At 45.0% G+C, this 22,567-nt stretch overlaps 1 protein-coding gene across 4 annotated transcripts in view; it reads left to right on the top strand.

Moving 5' to 3' along the window:
- The window catches only part of sema5ba (sema domain, seven thrombospondin repeats (type 1 and type 1-like), transmembrane domain (TM) and short cytoplasmic domain, (semaphorin) 5Ba), a 335,820-nt gene that overhangs the window by 70,333 nt on the left and 242,920 nt on the right, over positions 1 to 22,567 (top strand). For 3 of the 4 annotated variants that reach the window (XM_072579920.1, XM_072579916.1, XM_072579917.1), the window contains exon 2: positions 21,819 to 21,871. The gene's annotated coding sequence lies outside the window, so the exon portion shown is untranslated. Of the gene's footprint in view, positions 1 to 10,249; positions 10,270 to 21,818; positions 21,872 to 22,567 lie in introns of those variants that run through there. The other variant, XM_072579919.1, reaches the window with a different exon arrangement.

Below are 22,567 nucleotides of genomic sequence, written 5' to 3'. Positions count from 1 at the left end.
TCAGAAAAGATTTGCAAGGACGTTCCTCAGATTGGAGGGGTTGAGCTGTAGGGAGAGGCTGAACAGGCTGGGGCTGTTTTCCCTGGAGGGTCAGAGGCTGAGAAGTGACCTGATAGAGGTTGATAAAATTATGAGGGGCATGGATAGGGTGAATAGCTAAGGTCTTTTTTTGTAGGGTAAGGGAGTCCATAACTAGAGGGCTAACTTAAGGTGAGAGGGGAAAGATTTAAAATGGACCTAAGGGGCAACTTTTTCATTCAGAGAGTGATGTGTGTATCGAATGAGGAAGTGGTGGGGGCTGGTACAATGACAACATTTAAAAGGCATCTGGATGGATATATGAATAAGAAGGGTTTAGAGGAATGTGGACTAAATGCTGTCAAATGGGACTAGATTAATTTGGGATATCTGATCAGCATGGACAAGTTGGACCGAAGGGTGTGCTTCCATGCTGTACATTTCTATGACTCTATGGTCTAGAACATAGAAAAGTGCAGGCCCTTCGGGCCTCAATGTTGTGCCGATCTTTTATCCTACTCTAAGGTCAAACTAACCTACGTACCCCACATTTTATTATCATTCATGTGCCTATTGAAGAGTCGCTTAAATGTCCCTAATGTATCTGACTCTACTATTACTGCTGGCAGTGCATTCCACACACCCACCACTCTTTGTGTAATGAACCTACCTCTGAAATCTCCCCTAAACCTTCCTCCAATCACCTTAAAATTATGCCCCTCGTGATAGCGATTTCCACCCTGGGACAAAGTGATGTGATTCCAGACCCATAGTAATGTGGTTGATTATCAACTGCTCCCTGGGCAATTAAAGACAGGCAGTAAATGCTAGCCGAGACAGTGACACTCATACCTTGCAAGTAAAAGGCAATAGCCTCTCCACGTATCCTGCCATCAGCAGCAGGTACCCGTTCTTCCCCCTTTTGGGTAATTGGCCTTGCAGTTTAGTGATGCCTCACGTCGAGCCTTTTCCTTTTGGCTCAGTGAGGGGCCAGGCCTACAGCGGTTCCCTCTCACTGTGCCCCTTCCCCAAACTTCCACAAAGCAGATGGTTCTTCCCAGGATCCAACCGTCACCCTCACATTCCCCCTTCACGCATCACTTCCCAACGCAGGGTCGGTGCCTGTGATGATTTGGAAAACAAGGAGGCTGTCAGCCAGCCCAGTTGGCAACACTTCCTGCCAAATGCTGTCGTGTAATTAAACTAAAAAGGAGCTGATTCTGGTCGTTGGCAAACATCTCCATCAAGGCCTCCAAGTCCTGAAGGGACTTTTTCTTTTGTTTCTTACGTTTTTGTTCCCCACTCCACCCCACCAACTTCTTGGTCGCTGTGGCAACCATTCGAAGAATTTCAGGCGATCAGAGTCTGTCCTTGAAAAGCTGCAGACAGAACCTTTATTTCTGTGTTACCCCATTTAGTGTTAACCTTCGTGTAAAGGCATTAGGCACAAGGAAGGATTAGGGTAGCCTGCTCACTATAGGCGGGAGCAGTGAAAGATTCAAAGAGACCTTCAATGAGGTTTAGAAAGTATTAAGCAGCAAAGATGAATGGGAATCTGGAATGTTGATTTGAAGGTTAACTAGGCTAGTATGACAAACGATTAGTGAAACGTAAGTCTGTTTGGTTGGTGTTGAGAAACAATAAAGCAGTGATTACAGTGCTTGGTGTACTTTATAACCAACCAAAGAGTGGGACTGGAAAAGAAAAGCATTTACAAGGAGCTGAGATGTGTAAGAATTGGTGGTATCTGTAATTAAGAAACTTTAACCACCCCGATATTGAGGGACCATTATCGTTTCGAAAGCAGGGAAGGAATTTTCTTGAGCAATCAACAAGGCAGGGTTTTCAAAAAGTTCTTTCCTGGGATATGGGCATCACTGGTAAGTCCACCATTTCAAACACATCTCTAATCCTTATTCAGCCATTTTAGAGTTAGCCACTTTGTGGTGGCTGTGGAGTCAAATGTAGGCCTGACCAGGTAAGGATGGCAGATTTCTCTCCCTGAAGGATGAATTGGTGAACCACATGGGTATTTGTTGATAATATTATCAATTTGTTGATAATCTTTATGACTGAGATTGTATTCCAAATATCTGACTTGAATTTAATTTCCCCCAATTGCTGTGGTGGGTTTTGAACTGGTGTCCCAGAGCATCTTGTGGGGTGAAGGGGTTTGTAAGGTGCCATAGATGGAGCGGAGTTTTTAGTTTCTGCAATAACTTGTCGAGTAACAATGGCAGACTTCCTCCCCTAAAGGACAGCCGTGAACCAGATGGATTTTTACCACAATCCAGTAGTTTCATGGTGTGAAACCTTGATGTGGAATTGGGGTTTGCCAAGCAACCTCATTGATGGCTGAGCATAAGTAGGCCAATCAGCCCATCAAGCCTGATCCGCCATTCAATATGATCACTGCTGATCATCCAACTGTCTCCTGTTCCTGCTTTCTCCCCATTTCCTTTGATCCCTTCCACCCTAAGAACTTTATCTAACTCCCTCCTTGAGGACATTCAATGTTTTGTCCTCAACCTCTTTCTGTGACAGAGAAGTCCGTAGTCTCGCCACTCTCCAGGTGAAGAAATTTCTCATAGTCTCAGCCCTAAACTGTGGCACCTCATTCTGGACTTTCTGGGGCAAGAATATCCTTGCTGTGTTTAACCTGTCTAGTACTTCTAGAATTTTATAGGTCTCTGTGTGATTCCCGTCCCCATCATTTTTCTAAACTCCAGTGAATATAATCCTAATCAATCCAGTCTCTCTTCACTCGGCAGTCCTGTCATTCCAGAATTCATTTTGGTAGACCTTTGTTGCTCTCCCCCAACATCTTCCTCAGGGAGATCAAATAGAAAACTTTTATTTTCTCATGGGTCCTGCCCAACATTTATTGCCCATCCCTAGTTGCGCTTGAGAAGGTTGGGGGGGTGCTGCCTTTTTAAACTGCTGCAGTTCACCTGCTGTGGGTTGACCCACAATGCCATTAGGAAGGGAATTCCAGGATTTTGACCCAGCAACAGTGAGGGAACGGTGATATATTTCGAAGTCAGGATAGTGAGTGGCTTGGAGGGGTATTTGCAGGTGGTGGTGTTCCTGTGTATCTGCTGCTCTGGTTCATCTAAATGGAAGCAATTGTAGGTTTGGAAAGTGCTGTCTAAGGATCTTTGGTGATTTTTCTTTCCCAGTGCATCCTGTGGATAGAACACACAGCTGCTACTGAGCGTCGGTGGTGAAGGGAGTGGATGTTTGCGAATGTGGTGCCAATCAAATGGGCTGCTTCGTCCTGGATGGTGTCAAGCTTCTTGAATGTTGTTGGAGCTGTGCCCATCCAGGCCAGTGGGGAGTATTCCTTACATTCCTGACTTGTGCCTTGTAGATGGTGGACAGGCTCTGGGGAGTCAGCAGATGATTGAAATGCTGTAGATATTCTGAAAGAGACCTACTGAATGGCCTAACTGAAACTACCTCATGTCTTTGTGGGCAGCCAGTCCCCAACTCTCAGTAAAGTATTATTCCTGTAGATTCATTTTGAATTTAACTAAGTCCTCTACTCTTACCATTCTGGGCCAAGCAAAGGAGCTGGTAAAGGTGAGGGACTTTTCCTGAAATGCCACAATTGTATAACTCCCAACTTTCTCTCTTCCTATGTCTGCATCTCCTGTTAATGTAACGGCCCGTTATAATTCAATCTCTTCCCTTCTTTTGTTCTGTTTTACTGCTTTCAGTCACTGCAATATCCTTCAAGTACCACAACTGTGAGTCGTACTCTAAAAGTGACTTATTGCCGCTATCTCCATCAGTTTGTGGCTATAAGCCTTTAAAATTCAAGCAATAGTTTATATTGTGCAGGAAATAACAGTTGCCATGTCTTTTGGGCTGTAATTTAATCTCCCTTGGTATTCATGAAGTCTTCGAGGCTGCTGGTTATAATTTACACCTGATGCTGGAACCATTGATCTGACTGACAGCTTTAGAATTCCTGTACTCACCATCTCTTAATCTTTACACCAGCAACTGAATTTATTGTTTGTACATTATTGCAGCACATGAAATGTGATGCATGGAGCTGGAAAGGGAGAAAGGAAAGGCCACAGGGTGACAAAGACCAGTTGAGGACCTCTTTCAGAGTGGGCAGGATTGTAAGGATTGTCTGGTTTCCCTTTAGTGTCATGTGATTTGCAAAGCATCAGTGAGCCAACCCTGGCTCAGTCTGTCGTTTTGCTACCCTGGGGTCAGAGGTCAGGGTTCAAGTATCCTCTTGGGGCCTGAGTGTTAAAACTGAGCCTGATGCCCAGGTGCAGTGCTGAGGGAGCTCCGCAGTGTTGGAGGTGTGTGCTATTCTGATGAGAAGTTAACTGAAGGAGAGATGGTGGTTGCCTAGGGCTCCTCAACTGGGGCAAGTCTGCTCCGACTGTTTTTTTTTGTCTTTTTACTGACCTCTTGTGCTGAGCTTGGACTATATTGTTGGTGGTGAGGAACATCAGCACGGATCTGCGTGGGCCCAGCGCAGAACTCGTGGTGAACCAGCCCCTTTTACTTTTCTGGGGTGAACACGGGACCTGGCATCAGAATCAGTGGCTGCAGCATCGGCGGAGGTGACGTTGGCGAGGTAGGCCCAGTGGTAAAAGATGGTGCCTGAGGATCAGTAACTTCAACATTAGTTGGGTTCGGTGTAGACCACAGGAGGGATGGCAATGTTTGTGTCACCGCTGGTGGGCTGGCTCAAGACTGATGGACTCTCTATAAGCTATATCTTCTTGTGGTTTTCTTATTTTTAAAACTATTCAAAATGGCACTGGATTGTGATGACAGTGGAAGAGCTTTTCACTGTATATTAACTGTTTTTCTCACTGTCAAATAGGCGTGACAATAAAATCACTCATTTATTGGCATGTTCAGATAGACGTAAATGATCCCGTGGGAAAGTCTCCCTTGTTTCCTGGTCAAAAATCTGTCCCATGTTCAGAATTACAACTTATGTGGTCACAATCACATTATTGACCAGGTCCGATACTGTTCTGCTATTTGTCCACAGGATGTGGGTATGACTGGCAAACTCAGTGTTTGCTACACATTCCTAATTGCCACTTGAACTGAGGGCATTTCAGAATCACCCATATGGTCATGGATCTGGGGTCTCACAAAGGCCAGAGCAGGTAAAGAGAACATATTTCCCTTGTGAGTCAGGTGGGTTTTGATGACAATGGTTTATTTTTGTTGATTCACCTTCACCCTGATGGAATTTGAACCCATTCCCCCAGCGAGTTAGTTTGGATCTCTGGATTACTAGTCTCGCGAAATTACCACTACACCCATCACTGCACCAAGTAATTGCTGTCATTGCAAATGGATGGTCATCTGTGCTGCTGACACAGCAGAAAATCACAACTTCCTTATGTCTGAGTCCCAAGGCCATGACATCAGCTCTCACTCCTGACGATGACGGGAGGAATGCTGAGCTGTGCTTTGGATGTCAATTAAACAGAGACCCTGTCTAGCTTCGCAATTGGAGAGACATCACTTGACAGAGAGGTATGGGAAGTTTCTCCCATAAGTCTAGGCCAGCATTTTATTTCTTAACTAATGAGCCCTGTCTAGTGCTCCTCCATGACTTCAGATGCTCATTTGGAAGTTGATGATCAGAACAGTTTTTGGACGATCAGAATGATTTTTGAGATTGGGAGAATTCTTAATAACTGAGAAACCCAGGATCTATCAGCACCATCTCTGCCAATCTGTTGGAACATTTGGAACTGGGTAGCACCTTTCATGACCTCAGGATGGTCCACAGAGCAACTTTACAGCCAAATACTTGTTTTTAAGAGATTAAGAAACAGGAATGGGAGTGGGCCATTTGGCCCATTGAGTCTGCTGTTCTTCAATGCATTGCAAGAGATGAAATTAGTACCAAGGGGGAACTAGCCTCAACATACTGGGGGAGCAAATTTAGGACTGAGTTGAGGAGGAATTTCTTCACCCAAAGGATTGTGAATCTTTGGAATTCCCTGCCCAGTGAAGCAATTGAGCTTACCTCATTGAATGTTTTTAGGATAGATTTTTGAACAGTAAAGGAGTTAAGGGTTATGGTGAGCGGGCGGGTCAGTGGAGCTGAATCTATGAGAAGATCAAACTAGGTGAACGTGAGGACTGCAGATGCTGGAGATTATGGAGGGCTTTCCTGATGAAGGGCTCCTGCCTGAAACGTCGATTCTGCTGCTCCTCAGATGCTGCCTGACCTGCTGTGCTTTTCCAGCACCACTCTAACCTTGTCTCCATGAAAAGATCAGCCATGATCTTATTGAATGGTGGAGCAGGCTCCAGGGACCAGATGGCTGACTCCTGCTTCTGTTTTTTATGTTCTTATGTTATGTACGAGATCCTTTTACGACCACCTAAGAGGAGAGACAGGACTTTGGCTGCAAATTTCACCCAAAAGGCAGCATCTCTGACACAAAGTGCCCCCATATGTCTCAACCCTCGCACTGGAATTCCTGATGCCAAGGCAAGAGGGCCACCCTCGACACCTTATTAATCCAGCGTCCATTGTTTGGCATGTCAAACACGATTGTGAAGATGTGCTGTGGCTTCACCATTAAGAGGAGATGGTGAAATAAAGAACGAGACTGAATTCAAGTGAGACACTTTGCAAGTGAGCCCGTCGCTACTGTTGCTACCATAAGCTGTGTATTTTCTAAGTAATTAATCAACTCATTATTGCTTATTCCGCAGGGAAAATATGCTCAGACTTTGCAGCCTTGAGCTGGTGGAGCTAAATCTTAGACCAGCTGAAGGGTTTTTTTGTTGAGGATTTGATTAGACTGAGATGTACAGTGCTTGGCAAAGCCTCAACACTGTTCCATCAGTTGCACTCAAATTGAATAATGAACAACTGGCAGTAGTTTATGAGTATTGCAGATGGCTCAGCTGTATAATCTGAGGAAAGAACGTTAGCAGTAGTTTCTGTCTCAGACTCTCTCTCTCTCTCTCTCGCTCTCCCTCTCTCGCTCACACATTCCTCATTGTTGGAGAGTCAAGACTGGACAGTGCCCAAAGTTAAACACCCATTCCGTCGGAAGTTGCCCCGGGTAACCGTGGAATGTCACTGTGCTCGGAAAGGAGACTTGGCCGACCCTCGATGAGGGGTGGCACTGATGAGAGGGAGACACTGTGACAGTTCATGTTGTTCTCAGATCGTAGCACTTTTGACTGAGGTCTTTAAGATGGTGAGGGTGTTGATGGTTTGGCATGGAGAAGATATGTCTGCCTGTGGGTGAGACCAGGACTTGGGTCACCAGTGCAAGCATGATGACAATGTCAACTGCCCCATCACATCGAACTGAATTGGGCTGAGTAACATTCAAGGCAAAGTTGGACAAACACTTGAGAGAGAACTGAGTACAACGTGGGATTACTATAGGTGGTTCGGCATTGACTTGATGGGCTGAAGGGCCTTTTCTTTGCCACATGACTCCATGACTCTAGAAGAAGGTTATCTCAGAATACACCAGCTTTGATCAGATGAACTGATGAGCCGAGGAGTGGCAGATGGAGTTTAATTTAGATAAATGCGAGGTGTTGCATTTTGGGTAGGCAAACCAGGGCAGGACTTATAAACTTAATGGTAAAGTCCTGGGGAGTGTTGCTGAATAAAGAGACCTTGGAATGCAGATTCATTGCTCCTTGAAAGTGGAGTCTCAGGTAGGTAGGATAGTGAAGAAGGTATTTAGTATGCTTTCCTTTACTGGTCAGAGCATTGTGTATAGGAGTTGGGAGGTCATATTGCGGCTGTACAGGACATTGCTTAGGCAGAAGTGGATACTGCAGATGCTGGAGATTAGAGTCAAGATTAGAGTGGTGCTGGAAAAGCACAGCAGGTCAGGCAGCATCTGAGAAGCAGGAAAAATCGACATTTCGGGCAAAAGCCCTTCATCAGGAATCCATTCCTGGTGAAGGGCCTTTGCAGGACATTGGTTAGGCCAATGGATTATTGTGTGCAATTCTGGTTTTCCTGCTGTTGGAATGATGTTGTGAAACTTGGAAGTGTTCAGCAAATATTTATAAGGATGTTGGCAGGTTTGGAGGGTTTGAGCTGTAGGGAGAGGCTGAATAGGCTGGGGCTGTTCTCCTTGGGATGTTGGTGGCTGAGGGGTGATGTTATTGAAGTTTATAAAATCATGAGGGGCATGGATAGGGTGAATAGCCGAGGTCTTATCCCCAGGGTAAGTGAGTCCAATACAAGAGGGCATAGGTTTAAGGTGAGAGTGGAAATATTTAAAAGGCACCTGAGGGACAATTTTTTCACACAAAGGGTGAGGGAATGAGTTGCCAGAGGAAGTGGTGGAGGCTAGTACAATTGCAACATTTAAAAGGCATCTGGGTGGGTATATGAATAGGAAGGGTTTAGAGAGATATGGGCCAAATGCTGGTTAATGGGAACTAGGTTAGTTTAGGATATCTGAGCTGAAAATGTGTTGCTGGAAAAGCGCAGCAGGTCAGGCAGCATCCAAGGAGCAGGAAAATCGACGTTTTGGGCATGAGCCCTTCTTCAGGAATCCTGAAGAAGGGCTCATGCCCGAAACGTCGATTCTCCTGTTCCTTGGATGCTGCCTGACCTGCTGTGCTTTTCCAGCAACACATTTTCAGCTCTGATCACCAGCATCTGCAGTCCTCACTTTCTCCCCTAGTTTAGGATATCTGGTTGGCATGGATGAGTTGTACTGAAAAGTCTGTTTCTGTGCTGTGCATCTCTATGACTCTACGAGATAGATTTGTTGATAGGTGAGATGAAGAGGGTTGAGAGGAGGCCAGTGTCAGGCATAAAATCTGGGCCTGTCTCTCTACTGCAGATACAGTATTTTTTAAAAGAATCCTGACTTGAGGGCATCGCTAGCTGGACCAACGTTTAATACCCATAACTAATTGCCTAGAGAGCATTTTAATGTCAATCACATATAGGCTGGGCCAGACAAAGCTGACAGACTCACAACCTTATCTTTGGAAGTGCCTTCCTTAAAAGACATGGGACACAACGCCTTTAAGTATTTCCTTGGCAGACATAGGGGATTGCCATGGGGACAAAGGTCATCAGGAGTACACAGCAATGAAGAACTGAGGTTACTATCAGATCAGCCATGACATTATTGAATGGTGGAGCAGGTTTGAAGGGCTGAATGGCCTACTATGTTTACCCCTAAAGGGCATCCGTGAACCAGATGGATCTTTTTGCAATAATGAATAATGCTCACATGGACACCATCGGGATAGCTTTTCACTTTAGGTTTTAAAAGATCAATGAGCTAGAGTCATTCAAGAGAGCGTTGGATGATTATTTGGAGAGAAATAATGTGCGGGTATATGAGGAAATGCAGGAGATTGGTGCTAAGTAATAGAACCAATGCAGACATGGATGGGCTGAATGGTCTCCTTCTGTATTTAACAGTTCTGTGATATTTCACAATCAGCTGATCCAAACCCATGTCATTGGTACATCATTAGAACTCACACGACACCAGGTTATAGTCCAATGGGTTTATTTGAAATCACAAGCTTTCGGAGTCCTATTCCTTCACCTGACGAAGAAGCAGTCCTCTGAGAGCTTGTGATTTAAAATAAACCTGTTGGATTATAACCTGGTGTTATTTGATGTCTGACATTGTCCACCCCACTCCAGTACCACCACCTTCACATTACTGGAACATCAGTTTGGCCTTTTCAATCAGGGTGGCTCAGTAATTAGCACTGCTGCCTCATAGCACCAAGGACCCAGGTTTGATTCTAACCTCAGATGACTGTCTGTATGGAATGAATAGAATCCCTACAGTGTGGAAACTGGCCATTTGGCCCACACCAACCCTCTGAATAGCATCCCAACCAGACTCCCCTCCCCACCCAATCCCTATTTGCACATTCTCCCCAGGTCTGTGTGGGTTTCCTCTCACAGTCCAAAGATGTGCAAGTTAGGTGGATTAACCATGGGAAATGCAGGGCTACAGAGATGGGATAGGTCTGGGAGGGATGCTCTTTGGAGAGTCGGTGTGGACTTGATGGGCTGATTGGCCTGCTTCCACATAGTAAGGATTCTATGATTACATTTATCATAATGTCACCATCTCCCCTTTTGAAGTGAAGACATCACATTAACGCTTTCTGAATCATTCTCTTCTTCAGTGAAAGGACCTGGATGTTTCAGGCTGGGCCACCCCTGGTTGCCCTTGAGTAGCGGTTATGGGTTTGAAAGGTGCTGTCTAAGGAATCTAGGTGAGTTGCTGCAGTGCATCTTGGAGTTGGCACACACTGCTACTACTTAGCATCAATGGTGGGAGGGGTGACTGTTTAAGTTGCTAGATGGGGTACTTATTAAGGAGGCTGCATTGTCCTGGATGGTGTTAGGCTTCTTGAGTGAGTCAGAAATGCAGCAATCCAGGCAATTGGGGAGTATTCAAAACTGTGACTGGTAAAGGTTTTGAGGATTCAGGGAGTGACTTACATGCAAAAGAATTCCCAGCCTCCCATTCACTTTTAGAAGCACAATTACCTACATTTCTGGTCAGTAGTAATACCCAGGACATTAATCTGGGATTCCATGATTAATTTAGTGTTTGTTAACTCTCACAAGCTGAATCCCTTAAACCCAGATTATTGAGAAGGATTAGAATGGGAATCTTTAACTACTTGGGAACAGGATTCAAATGGCAGCATGGTAGCTCAGTGGTTAGCACTGTTGCCTCACAGTGCCAGGGACCTGGGTTCGATCCCAGCCTTGGGCAACTGCCTGTGTGGAGTTTGCATGCTCACCCTGTATCTGTGTAGGTTTCCACTGGGTACTCTGGTTTCCTCCCACAGTCCAAAGATGTGCAGGTAAGGTGGATTGGCCATGCTAAATTACTACCAGGGATGTGTAGGTTCAGTGCATCAGTGAGGGGTAAATGTAGAGAAATGAGTCTGGGTGGGTCACTCTTCGGAGGAACAGTGTGGACTTGTAGGGCCTGTTTCCACATTGTAGGGAATCTAAAAAGCAAGGAGTATTTTTGCAGAGCTCTTCCTCAGATGATGACATGATTAGAGCAGAATTCATGATTAGATAGAGGGGAAGCATAAAGTGGCAAGCTGGAAGGAATGTCATTGACATAAAGCATTCTTGAAGCGTAGATTGCATTGCTACAACGAGCTGTTGAAATCAAATCGATTGTAACATTTAAGAGCGGATTAGATGAATCATTAGACTAGGAAGTAAGAGCAGGTAAAAGGATAGTGGAGAATGATGATGAGACTTTGTGCAGACAGTGCTGATAATCTGGAAGGGGAGTGGAAGCAGATCAGGTAGTAACTTTCAAATGGAAATTTGGATCAGTCCTAACTTTATATCCCCCCCCATGGGTGGTACAGTGGTTCAGTGGTTAACACAGTGCTGCCTCACAGTGCTGGGGACCCAGGTTCGATTTTAGTCTCGGACCACTGGACTTTGAACATTCTCCCTGCGTGTGCGTGGGTTTCCTCCCACAGTCCAACGATCTCTTGGTTAGGCTGGATTGGCCATGCTAAATTGCCCGTAGTATCCAGCAATGTACAGGCAATGTGGACTGGCCATAGTAAATGCAAGGTTATAGGGATAGAATGGCTCTGTGTGGGGTGGTCTTTGGAGAGTTGGCCTGGACTCAGTGGACCAAATAATCCAAGGTCTATGGGGCAGAAGAACAGGGGAGTAGGTACAGTTGGCTAGTTCTGTCATGGAGCTGTTTTTATATACTGAAAGTGAGGTGTCTGGAATGTGCTACTGGGCATACTAGTCGGGACAGATATGATAAGAGCATTTAAGGAGCCTTTGGAGAAGCACATGAATAAGCACGGAATGGAGGGAAAATGACCAAGGGCAGGCAGAAGTGATTAGTTTAATTTTGCGTCATGTTCGGCACAGCATTGTGGGCCGAAGGGCCTGTTCCTGTGCTGTACTGTTCTATGTTCTGTGATACATGAGGAGCCAAATGGCTTCCTGTGCTACCTGCTGTGTGTTTCCACTAAGTAGAGTTCATCAGACTCTGGTGAAGAGCTAACATCCACAGCTGTGAAATGGATTGAATGGCTCTTTGCTGCATCAAGGTTACAGAGTCCACTATTTGTATTCAGAAAACAGCAGGCTTAACTGTCCCCCAGCACTTGCTCTTGTTCTTGATATGCCCCTCTTTATTCTTGTGGAAATGTCTGAGTTAGCTGGCATCATGAGATAAGGTAAAAACAAGGACTGTAGATGCTGGAAACCAGAGTCTAGATCATAGTGGTGCTGGAAAAGCACAGCAGGTCAGACAGCATCCGAGGAGCAGGAAAATCGATGTTTCGGGCAAAAGCCCTTCATCAGGAATAGAGGCAGGGACCCTGCAGAGTGGAGAGGTAAATGAGAGGGGGGTGGGGATGGAGAGAAAGTAGCATAGAGTACAATAGGTGAATGGGGGTGGGGATGGAGGTGATAGGTCAGAGAGGAGGGTGGAGTGGATAGGTGGGAAGGACGATAGGCAGGTAGGACAGGTCATGAGGATGGTGCTGAGCTGGAAGGTTGGAGCTGCGGTGAGGTGGGGGAAGGGGAAATGAGGAAACTGGTGAAATCCACATTGATGCCATGATGTTCCGAGGTGGAAAATGAGGCGTTGGGTAATGAGGGAGCAGCGGTGAAGGAGGCCCAGGACCTGCATGTCCTTGGCAGAGTGGGAGGGGGAGTTGAAATGTTGGGCCACAGGGCAGTGTGGTTGATTGGTGCGGGTGTCCCAGAGATGTTCCGTAAAGCGCTCTGCTAGGAGGCGTCCAGTCTCCCCAATGTAGAGGAGACCGCATCGGGAGCAGCGGATACAATAAATGATATTGGTGGATGTGCAGGTAAAACTTTGGATGCGGAAGACTCCTTTGGGGCCTTGGATGGAGGTGAGTGAGGAGGTGTGGGTGCAGGTTTTGCAATTCCTACGGTGGCAGGGGAGGGTGCCAGGAGGGGAGGGTGGGTTGTAGGGGGGCGTGGACCTGACCAGGTAGTCACGAAGGGAACAGTTTTTGCGGAAAGGGGTGGGGAGGGAAATATATCCCTGGTGGTGGGGTCCGTTTGGAGATCATGAGATAAGCTCCATCCATTATAAAGAGTTGTTCTTGGAAGGAATTAACCATGTCCTGTTTCCTGAGGTGTTGGTGTTTAACACAACATAGACAAAGTATTGTTTTCTCTTAAGTAGGGCCTGATGTCTCATAGAGATATGTATTTTAGATGCAACATAAGTGGCTATTAACCAATACATAATCAATCCCTGATATTCTGTCCATCAGGAGTGAACCTATCTTCAACCTGGATGTTGGGTGGGCCTAATGCCTACATGTTGTCAGCATCATGACAGGAAGGGAATTGGCCCAGTTCATTAGACTATTAATCCAGCAACCCAAATAATGTTCTGGAGACTTGGGTTTGAATCCTAACATGTATAATTTTCATTAAATTTTTTAAAAAGATCTGGAATTAAGAGTCCAATGATGACAGTGAAATTGTTCTTGATTGTCAGAGAGAGAAAAAAAAGTACTTTAGGGAGGAAACGGCCATCTTTACCTTCCCTGGCCCACATGTGATTCCAGACCCACAGCATTGTGGCCAAGACTGGCCCTGTGGGCAATTAGGAGTGCTCAATATGCTGGCCTGGTCAGTGACATCCTCATCCCATGAATGAATTGGCAAAAAAGCAATTCAGATTGATACCAGCAAGGAGAATTTGTGGTGGTGAATCTGCCCAGGGCATTTCAGATGGGTCCAGAGAGACCAGCATTTACAATAAAGATGAGCATTTTGAGATTGAAGGGGAGTGAGGCTGCTTCAGGGAACCTTTTGAATTTGTCTAATTTCCTGGAGGCAACAACAAGAGCAGGCTCAACAGAGTGGAGAGGATTCCCGTCTGTCATGTTGGTAACCATCATTGACTCCAAGCTGCAACAGGACAACCTCCCTGACAGTCTGACAAATCGTTATGCTATACTTACACTTCACTTCAAGTGGGAAAAATTGAGACATCCTTGGTGCATGCCTGATCAGCTTCAGTTTATTTACATACCCACTAAACTTCCTCTTGTGAAACAATTTACCAGCAACAGCATTCATTTTAATATGTGTTGATAGCAATAATTAAAAAATGATTAAAGTGCTCACTTAATTTAAGTAAAACTGAAGAAAAGAACTTAGGAAAGATTAGTTTTCAGAGTGTATTGGATAGAATTTGGCAGCTCACCCGTTTCCAGTTTGTTGAGTAACAAGTCAGATTGCAAAGATTGGCAGTATTACAGAGCAGGAATAAATGGGAAAGAGTGTTTTTTCTGTTGGAAATCCATGCAACAGGAACAAATGGAAGTAAAGACTTCACTGAGTCAACAATTTGCATTCACACAACCCCTTCGACATCGTGACATACTTCACAGGGATGTTATCAGGCAGAATTTGACACTAAGCCAAAGGAAGAGACGTTAGGAATTGCAACCACAAGCAAACATAGAACATAGGAAACAGCATCAGAAGTGGAACATTTTGCTGCTTGAGCCTGCCCAGTCATTCACTATGGTCAGACCATACGACACAGGAGGCTACTGAGCCCATTGAATCTGCTGTGCCATTGATTGACTGATTACTGACCTCAATGCCATTTTCCTGCACTATCCTCATGTCCCATTATGCCATTGGTATTTAGAAATCCATCGATTTCTTCTTTGCGACCACTATCAAACCTGGAGGACTGGTGAGGCTTAGCCATTGAGCATTTTCAGTACAGAGATGGGCGAATGATCTTAAAGGACAGGAGAGGGATGGGGATATCGCATTGTGGTTGTACCAATGCGTCATGAACGCAACGTTTAAGATCTCATTTCACCAATGCCTTCACAACATCATTCAGGACACGAGGCGAAGGCTTAATAGCGATGCCCATAAGTGAGTTGTACAATTAGATGCTGAGAGGCTATTTCCCCTTGTGAGAGACTAGGACCAGACTGGGATTAGTGTAGACAGGTCAATAAAACTTGATGGGTTGAGGGGCCTCTTCTGATTCTATGAACACAGAATAAGGGGTCACACATTTAAGGCAGAGATGAAGAGGATGAAGAGGGTCACGTATCTGTAACTGCAGAGGACTGTAGAGGTTAGCTTGTTTATATTCAAGGCAGTGAGAGACAGTAAGGGGATCAAGGGTTATGGGGAAAAGGCAGGAAAGTGAGGATTGTCAGATCAGCCAAAATTTTTTAATTCACTCGGGGGGATGTGACCATCACTGGCTGGGCCCGCATATATTGCCCATCCTTGTTTGCCCTTGAGAAGGTGATGGGCTGCCTTCTTGAACCGCTGCAGTCCATGTGCTCTAGGTTGACCCACAATGCCCTTAGGGAGAGAATTCCAGTGAAAATGAAGGAATGGCGACATATTTTCAGGTAAGGGTGGTGAGTGGCTCAGAGGTGGTGTTGTTCCTATCTCATTAGGGGGCAGAGAAAATTCAATGGACCGAATGTCCCACATTTGCTTAGGGTCTAATTCTCTCAACCTCTGCTAACTTGGCTGAATTCAAGCAATTGACGCCGTCTCAAATGTCTTGGCATGGTTTGCCACTCACTGACTTAACCGATTTCAGTAAGGGGGAGGCACAGGATGGGAACAATCAGTCAGGGGTTCCAATTCCCAGCCCCCATCCAACTGCCCAAACTTGGAAATGAAGGTTCTCAAGGAGGAGTTGTCTTGCTGCCCCTGAAGAAGGGTTACACCCGAAACATCGACTTCTCCACCTCCTGATGCTGCCTGACTCGCTGTGTAATTCCAGCCTCCTGCCTGTCTACTTTGGATTCCAGCATCTGCAGAATTTTTGCCTCTAACCCTGTTTAGCGCTGGAGCCGTCAATGTCCGGGGGAACCACAGCCCGGCAGGTTCAGGAGAGAAGGACGAAGAATCGAACATTAGATTATCCTTTTGAGAAGCAGCTGAGAAATGTGTTGCTGCCAGAGCCCCGGTTCCAGCTGCAGATTGCAATTATGCTGTTCACATTCTGGGTTAATGCCAACTGGAGATAACAATCAGCTCATTATTATTTCAAATTAAACCTTCGAACACTGCAAAACCTCTTTCATCCACGATTTGCCATTCAAACACAGGAATTCTTCAGAGGGACAGGGGGTGAAAGAAAGCTTTAAATAATTGGATGCAAATTACAGGAGTGGGTGAATTCTGAGACATCACTTCTCAGCCACCTATTCCTGAACATAAAACTCTCCGGCCTGCACGTAGCAGTTGAGTGATCCGTTGGTCACAAACCTGAGGGGCTTTCTCCTAATGGAGACCTATGGAGGTTTTCCGATTGAGGAAAATTGCTCAGTGTGGTTTAACTATCCCCCTTCTGTCCTGAAGAGTTGGAAAGATGTTGGTCAGCTGCATTTTTTCATTGAAGTACCTTTCCTCAGTACAGTACAGCACTGAAGGAGTCCATTCAGCCCGTTGAGTCTGTGCAAAAACAAATCAATCTGTTGTGCTCATTTTCTATTACCTTTCTTCTTTATTTCTCCCAGTATTTACCTAATCCCCTTTTAGAGGTTGCTGTTGGATCTGTTTCCAATGCTTGGTCAGTGCACTCTGAATCCTGCATGCTTGCTGCATAAAACTATTATTTCTCCTGATTTCTCTGATTTGTTTTCTGTCTGGTATGGATCTTGGAATCTATTTAGAATCATAGAGTCATAGAGATGTACAGCATGACAACAGACCCTTCGGTCCAACCCTTCCAGGCCGACCAGATATCCCAACCCAATCTAGTCCCACCTGCCAGCAGCCGGCCCATATCCCTCCAAACCCTTCCTATTCATATACCCATCCAAATGCCTCTTAAATGTTGCAATTGTACCAGCCTCCACCACTTCCTTTGGCAGCTCATTCCATATATGCACCACCCTCTGTGTGAAAAGGTTGCCCCTTAGGTCTCTTTTATATCTTTCCCCTCTCACCCTAAACCTACGCCCTCTAGTTCTGGACTCCCTGACCCCAGGGAAAAGACTTTGCCTATTTATCCTATCCATGCCCCTCATAATTTTGTAAACCACTATAAGGTCACCCCTCAGCCTCCGATGTTTCAGGGAAAACAGCCCCAGCCTGTTCAGCCTCTCCCTGTAGCTCAAATCCTCCAACCCTGGCAACATCCTTGTAAATCTTTTCTGAACCCTTTCAAGTTTCACAACATCTTTCCGATAGGAAGGAGACCAGAATTGCACGCAATATTCCAACAGCGGCCTAACCAATGTCCTATACAGCCACAACATGACCTCCCAACTCCTGTACTCAATACTCTGACCCATAACGAAAGCATACCAAATGCCTTCTTCACTATCCTATCTACCTGTGACTCCACTTTCAAGGAGCTATGAACCTGCACTCCAAGGTCTCTTTGTTCAGCAACACTCCCTAGGATCTACCATTAAGTGTATAAATCCTACTAAGATTTGCTTTCCAAAAATGCAGCACCTCACATTTATCTACATTAGACTCCATCTGCCACTCCTTAGCCCATTGGCCCATCTAAACTTTTTTTCCTCATCGTGAACATCTCTATTATAGCTGCTTCTAGCCTCCTCTGCTCTAAGGAGAACGACTCCATCCTCTCAGTCTGTCATAGAATCCTTACAGGGTGGAATTCGGCTATTTGGGCTGTTGAGTCCACACCAACTCTCTGAAGAGCATCCTACCAGACTTACCTTATCCCTGCATTTCCCACATCCAATTGACCTACCCTGCACATCCCTAGACACTAAGAGGAAATTTAGAATGGCCGATCCACCTAACCTGCACATCTTTTGGACTGTGGGCAGAAACTGGTGCACCCAGAGGAAACACACACAGACACAGGGAGAATGTGCAAACTCCATCTAGACAGTCACCCGAGGCTGGAATTGAACCCAGGTCTATGGCGCTGTGAGGCAGTAGTGCGAACCGCTGAATCACTATTGGCTATGATAAATTGGGGAAACTTACTTAAAGGGATGAAGTTGGAAAGGCAATGGAAAATATTTACAAAGAGTAACAAATCTTCGTTTGTGTCTGTTGCAATGGGAATGGTGGTCAAACTATGGCATACAATAGTATTAGACCCAATGAAGAGGCATACACATTGGCAACAAAAAGACAACAGACCTGAGGGAGTGGAAACAGTTTAGAATTCAACAAAGAAGATTGATTAAGAAAGAAACTAGAGCACAAGAGTAAGCTTGTGGGAAATATAAAAAACTATTGTAAAAGTTTCTATAAGCATGTGAAGAAAAAGGGTTAGTGAAGACAAGTCTAGATCCCTCACTGTCAGAAATAAGACCATAAGATATAGGAGTGGAAGCAAGGCCATTCGGCCCATTGAATCCACTCTGCCATTTAATCATGGCTGATGGGTATTTCAGTTTCACTTACCCGCATTCTCCCTGTAGCCCTTAATTCCTTGCGAGATCAAGAATTTATCAATCTCTGCCTTGAAGACATCTAACATCCCAGCCTCCACTGCATTCCATGGCAATGAATTCCACAGGCCCACCACTCTTTGGCTGATTTCTGTTCTAAATTGACCCCCTCCAATTCTAAGGCTGTGCCCACAGGTCCCTAGTCTCCCCGCCTAACTGAAACAATTTCCCAGCAATCACTCTTTCTAAGCCATGCATTATCTTGTAAGTTTCTATTAGATCTCCCCTCAACCTTCTAAATTCTAATGAATACAATCCCAGGATTCTCAGCTGATCATCATATGTTAGGCCTACCATTCCAGGGATGACCTGTGTGAATCTCCACTGAACACACTCCAGTGCCAGTATGTCCTTCCTAAGGTGTGGGACCCAAAATTGGACACAGTATTCTAAATGGGGCCTAACCAGAATTTTATGAAGTCTAGTGGGGGAGTCTATAATGGGGAACAAAGAAATCAATGACCAACAAAACACATTCTTTGGTTCTGTTTTCACAAAGAAGGGTGCAGATAATATACCAGAAATGTTGGAGAACATAGGGTTTAGTGAGAGGGAGGTAAGACAGCACCTTCGAAACCCATGACCACTTCCATCTGGAAAGACAAGGACATCAGATATATGAGAACACTACCAGCTGCAAGTCCCCCTCCAGCCAATCACCATCCTGATGCGGCAATAGATCACCGTTCCTTCAGTGTCGCTGGGTCAAAATCCTGGAATTCCCTCCTTAAGGGCATCCTGGGTCTACGTTCAGCACATGGACTGCAACCTGTCAGGAAGGCAGCGCACTACAATCTTCTTAAGGGCAACTAGGGATGGGCAATAAATGCTGGCAACACCCTCGTTCCAAGAATAAATAAAATAAAACAAACAGGAAGAAATCAGTATTAGTAAGGAAATGGTTTTGTGGAAATTGATGGGATTGAAGGCCAGTAAACCCCTAGGGCCTAATAATGGATGTATCTGTGGTCATCTTCCAAGATTCTTTGACACTGGAACGGCTCCTATCTATTGGACAGTAGCTATTGCAACCCCTCTATTTAAAGAGAGAAAACAGGGAAGAATAGAGCACTTAGCCTGATGTCAATCATGGGAAAAATGCTTAAATCCATTATAAAATCATTCAGAGCTGAGCACCTGGAAAACATGTTCCCCACATGCTTACTCTAATTCCCTTTTCTTAGTGCAGTACTTTGCCTTTCTTTGCTAAATTTCTTTGCTTCCTTTTGTCACATCTCTGTACTTACAAGAGGAAAATCATGTTTAAGAAATCTACTGGAATTGTTCAAGGATGTAACCCATGGAGTGGATGAAGGGGAGTCGTGGATGTGGTTTATTTGAACTTTGAGATGACTTTCAACAAAGAGATTAAAATCAAAGTATATAGCGTTGGGGGTAGCGTATCCAGGTGGATGGAAAACGGTTGGCGGACTGGAAACAAAGGGTAGGATCTCTTTTCTGAGTGGAAGGCATTTCCAGTGGGGTACCACAGGGATCAGTGCAAGGATTCCAACTATTTATAACATGTATCAATGGAATGGATGAGGAAACTAAATGCAATGTCTGAAAATTTGCAGATAACACAAAGCAGGTGGGAGGGTGAGCTGTGAGGAGGATGCAGAGATGCTTCAGTGTGACTTGGATAGGGTGAGTGAGTGGGAAAATGCATTACAGATGGAGTATAACGTGGATAAATGTGAGGTTATCCATTTGCTGGACAAAACAGGAAAGCAGATTAGTATCTGAATGATGATAGATTGGGAAAGTGCTGGTGCAAAGAGATTTGGCTGTCCATGTGCACCAGTCATTGAAAGTATGTAGGTGCAGCAGACTGTGAAGAAGGCAAATGGTGTGTTGGACGTCATAGTGAGAGGATTCAAGTACAGGAGCAGGGATGCCTTGCTGCAATTGTACAGGGCCTTGGTGAGGCCGTACCTGGAGTATTGTGTGCAGTTTTGGTCACCTTGTCTGAGGAAGGATATTCTGGTAATGAGAAGGAGTGCAACAAAGGTTTACATAAGAACTAGGAGCAGGAGCAGGACATCTGGCCCTTCGAGCCTGCTCCACCATTCAATAAGATCATGGCTGATCTTTTTGTGGCCTCAGCTCCACTTACCCATCCTCTCAGTGACCCTTAATTCCTTTATTATGCAAACAAAATCTATCTTAGCCTTAAAAATATTTACTGAAATAGCGTCAACTACTTCACTGGGCAGGGAATTCCATAGTTTCCCAACTCTCTGGTTGAAGAAGTTCCTTCTCAATTCCATCCAAAATCTGCTCCCCCTTAATTTGAGGCTATGCCCTCTTGCCCTAGTTTCACCTGCCAGTGGAAACATTGTGGTAAAAACAATGATTGCAGATGCTGGAAACCAGATTCTTGATTAGTGGTGCTGGAAGAGCACAGCAGTTCAGACAGCATCCAAGTAGCTTCGAAATCGACGTTTCGGGCAAAAGCCCTTCATCAGGTGTCTACCTCTATCTTATCTATTCTCTTCATAATTTTAGATGTTTCTATAAGATCCCCCCTCATTTTTCTAAATTCCAATGAATATAATCCTAGTCCAATCAGTCTCTCCTCATAAACCAACACCCTCAACTCTGGAACCTCCTCTGTACCCCCTCCAGTGCCAGTACATCCTTTCTTAAGTAAGTGGAATTCTCTATTAAGGAGACCAAAACAGCACACACAAATCCAGATGTGGCCTCGCCAGCACCCACTACAGCTGCAACATGACCCCCCTGCTTTTAAACTCAATCCCTTTAGCAATGAAGGACAAAATTCCATTTGCCTTCCTAAATACCTTTCCATCTGCAGACCAATCTGATTTCTTGGGGTGACATACAAAGAGAGACTGGATTGGTTAGGACTATATTCACTGGAATTTAGATGAATGAGGAGGGAGGAAATAAACTCAGGAACCTTTAAAATTCTAACAGGTCTAGAGAGGAGGAATGGAGGAAAGATGTTCACAACCAGGCATCAAGTTTAAGGATACTGGCGGGGGGGATTGGGTGGTAGAGGTGGTGGGGGATGGGGTGCCGTGCATTTTAGGACTGTGATGAGAAATTTCCTTACCCAGAGAGTGGAATCCTCTTTCACAGAAAGCAGTTGAGGCCAAAGCACTGAATGTTTTAAAGATGGAGTTAGATGTCGTTCTTGGGGCTAGAGAAATCAAAGGGTATGGGGAGAAAGTGGGAACACTTGGATGATCAGCCATGATCCTATTGAATGTGAAGCAGCTGGAAGGGCTGAATAGCCTACTCCTGCTCCTATTTTCTAAGTTTCTATGCTTTTACCAAAGGAATTTTCCCACTTTCTCTTACAGGTCATACGGGAGCTGAAGGACAAGAGTTACCACATACTTGTGATGCAGCTACGGTAAGAGTTTTCAACCCTTTATGTTTTAGCATTTCAGTAAGACCTGTCTTGGTTCCATCAGTCTGTGCTCCATCATTCGTCATCCCAATTTACCATGCCCCATTGTGGCCAAGGCATGGAGAATTAGTTGGCTTTTTCTCTGATCACTTTGCTGCTATTCATTTGTAAAAGAGGGGGCCCCCGGCAGCAGAAACTTGGCAAATCAGACATAAGGAGCATTCACAGGAAAGGGAAAAATGACTTAATGAGGAAGACCCAGAGTTCTGTGGGAAGACTTTGAAAGGTATGGTGAGGTAAGTTAAACATCCCACTGTATCTAATGAAATGATTGGTCAGAACCTGAGGCGAAAGAGAAAAATCGCTTTGGGCGAGGGGATTAACAGTTGGAGTTGTGACGTGCTCGTTGTTCAGCTCTTTGTTGTATTTTTGCATCTGTCTCTCTGCTTTCCCTCTCCCACATCTTGTCACAAATGACAGATTACAGATCTATAGGCTTTGACAGCTTTCATATTTATTTCTGTCCTTCGGAGTGAGTGATATTGGTTGATGAGGGTTCAATCATTGAAGGAGCCATCTCTCAGTTGAGCTTAATCCAATTTTTCTACCTTTGATCCTTGCTGGGAAAAGAGACATGTCACTGAGCAGGACACAATCAACAGGACAAATACAAGGATGCCAAATTTCAAATGATCGCAA

Source organism: Chiloscyllium punctatum, chromosome 10 (assembly GCF_047496795.1).
Source record: "Chiloscyllium punctatum isolate Juve2018m chromosome 10, sChiPun1.3, whole genome shotgun sequence".
Lineage (NCBI taxonomy): Eukaryota > Metazoa > Chordata > Chondrichthyes > Orectolobiformes > Hemiscylliidae > Chiloscyllium > Chiloscyllium punctatum.
This window is presented reverse-complemented; position numbering and strand designations above follow the sequence as displayed.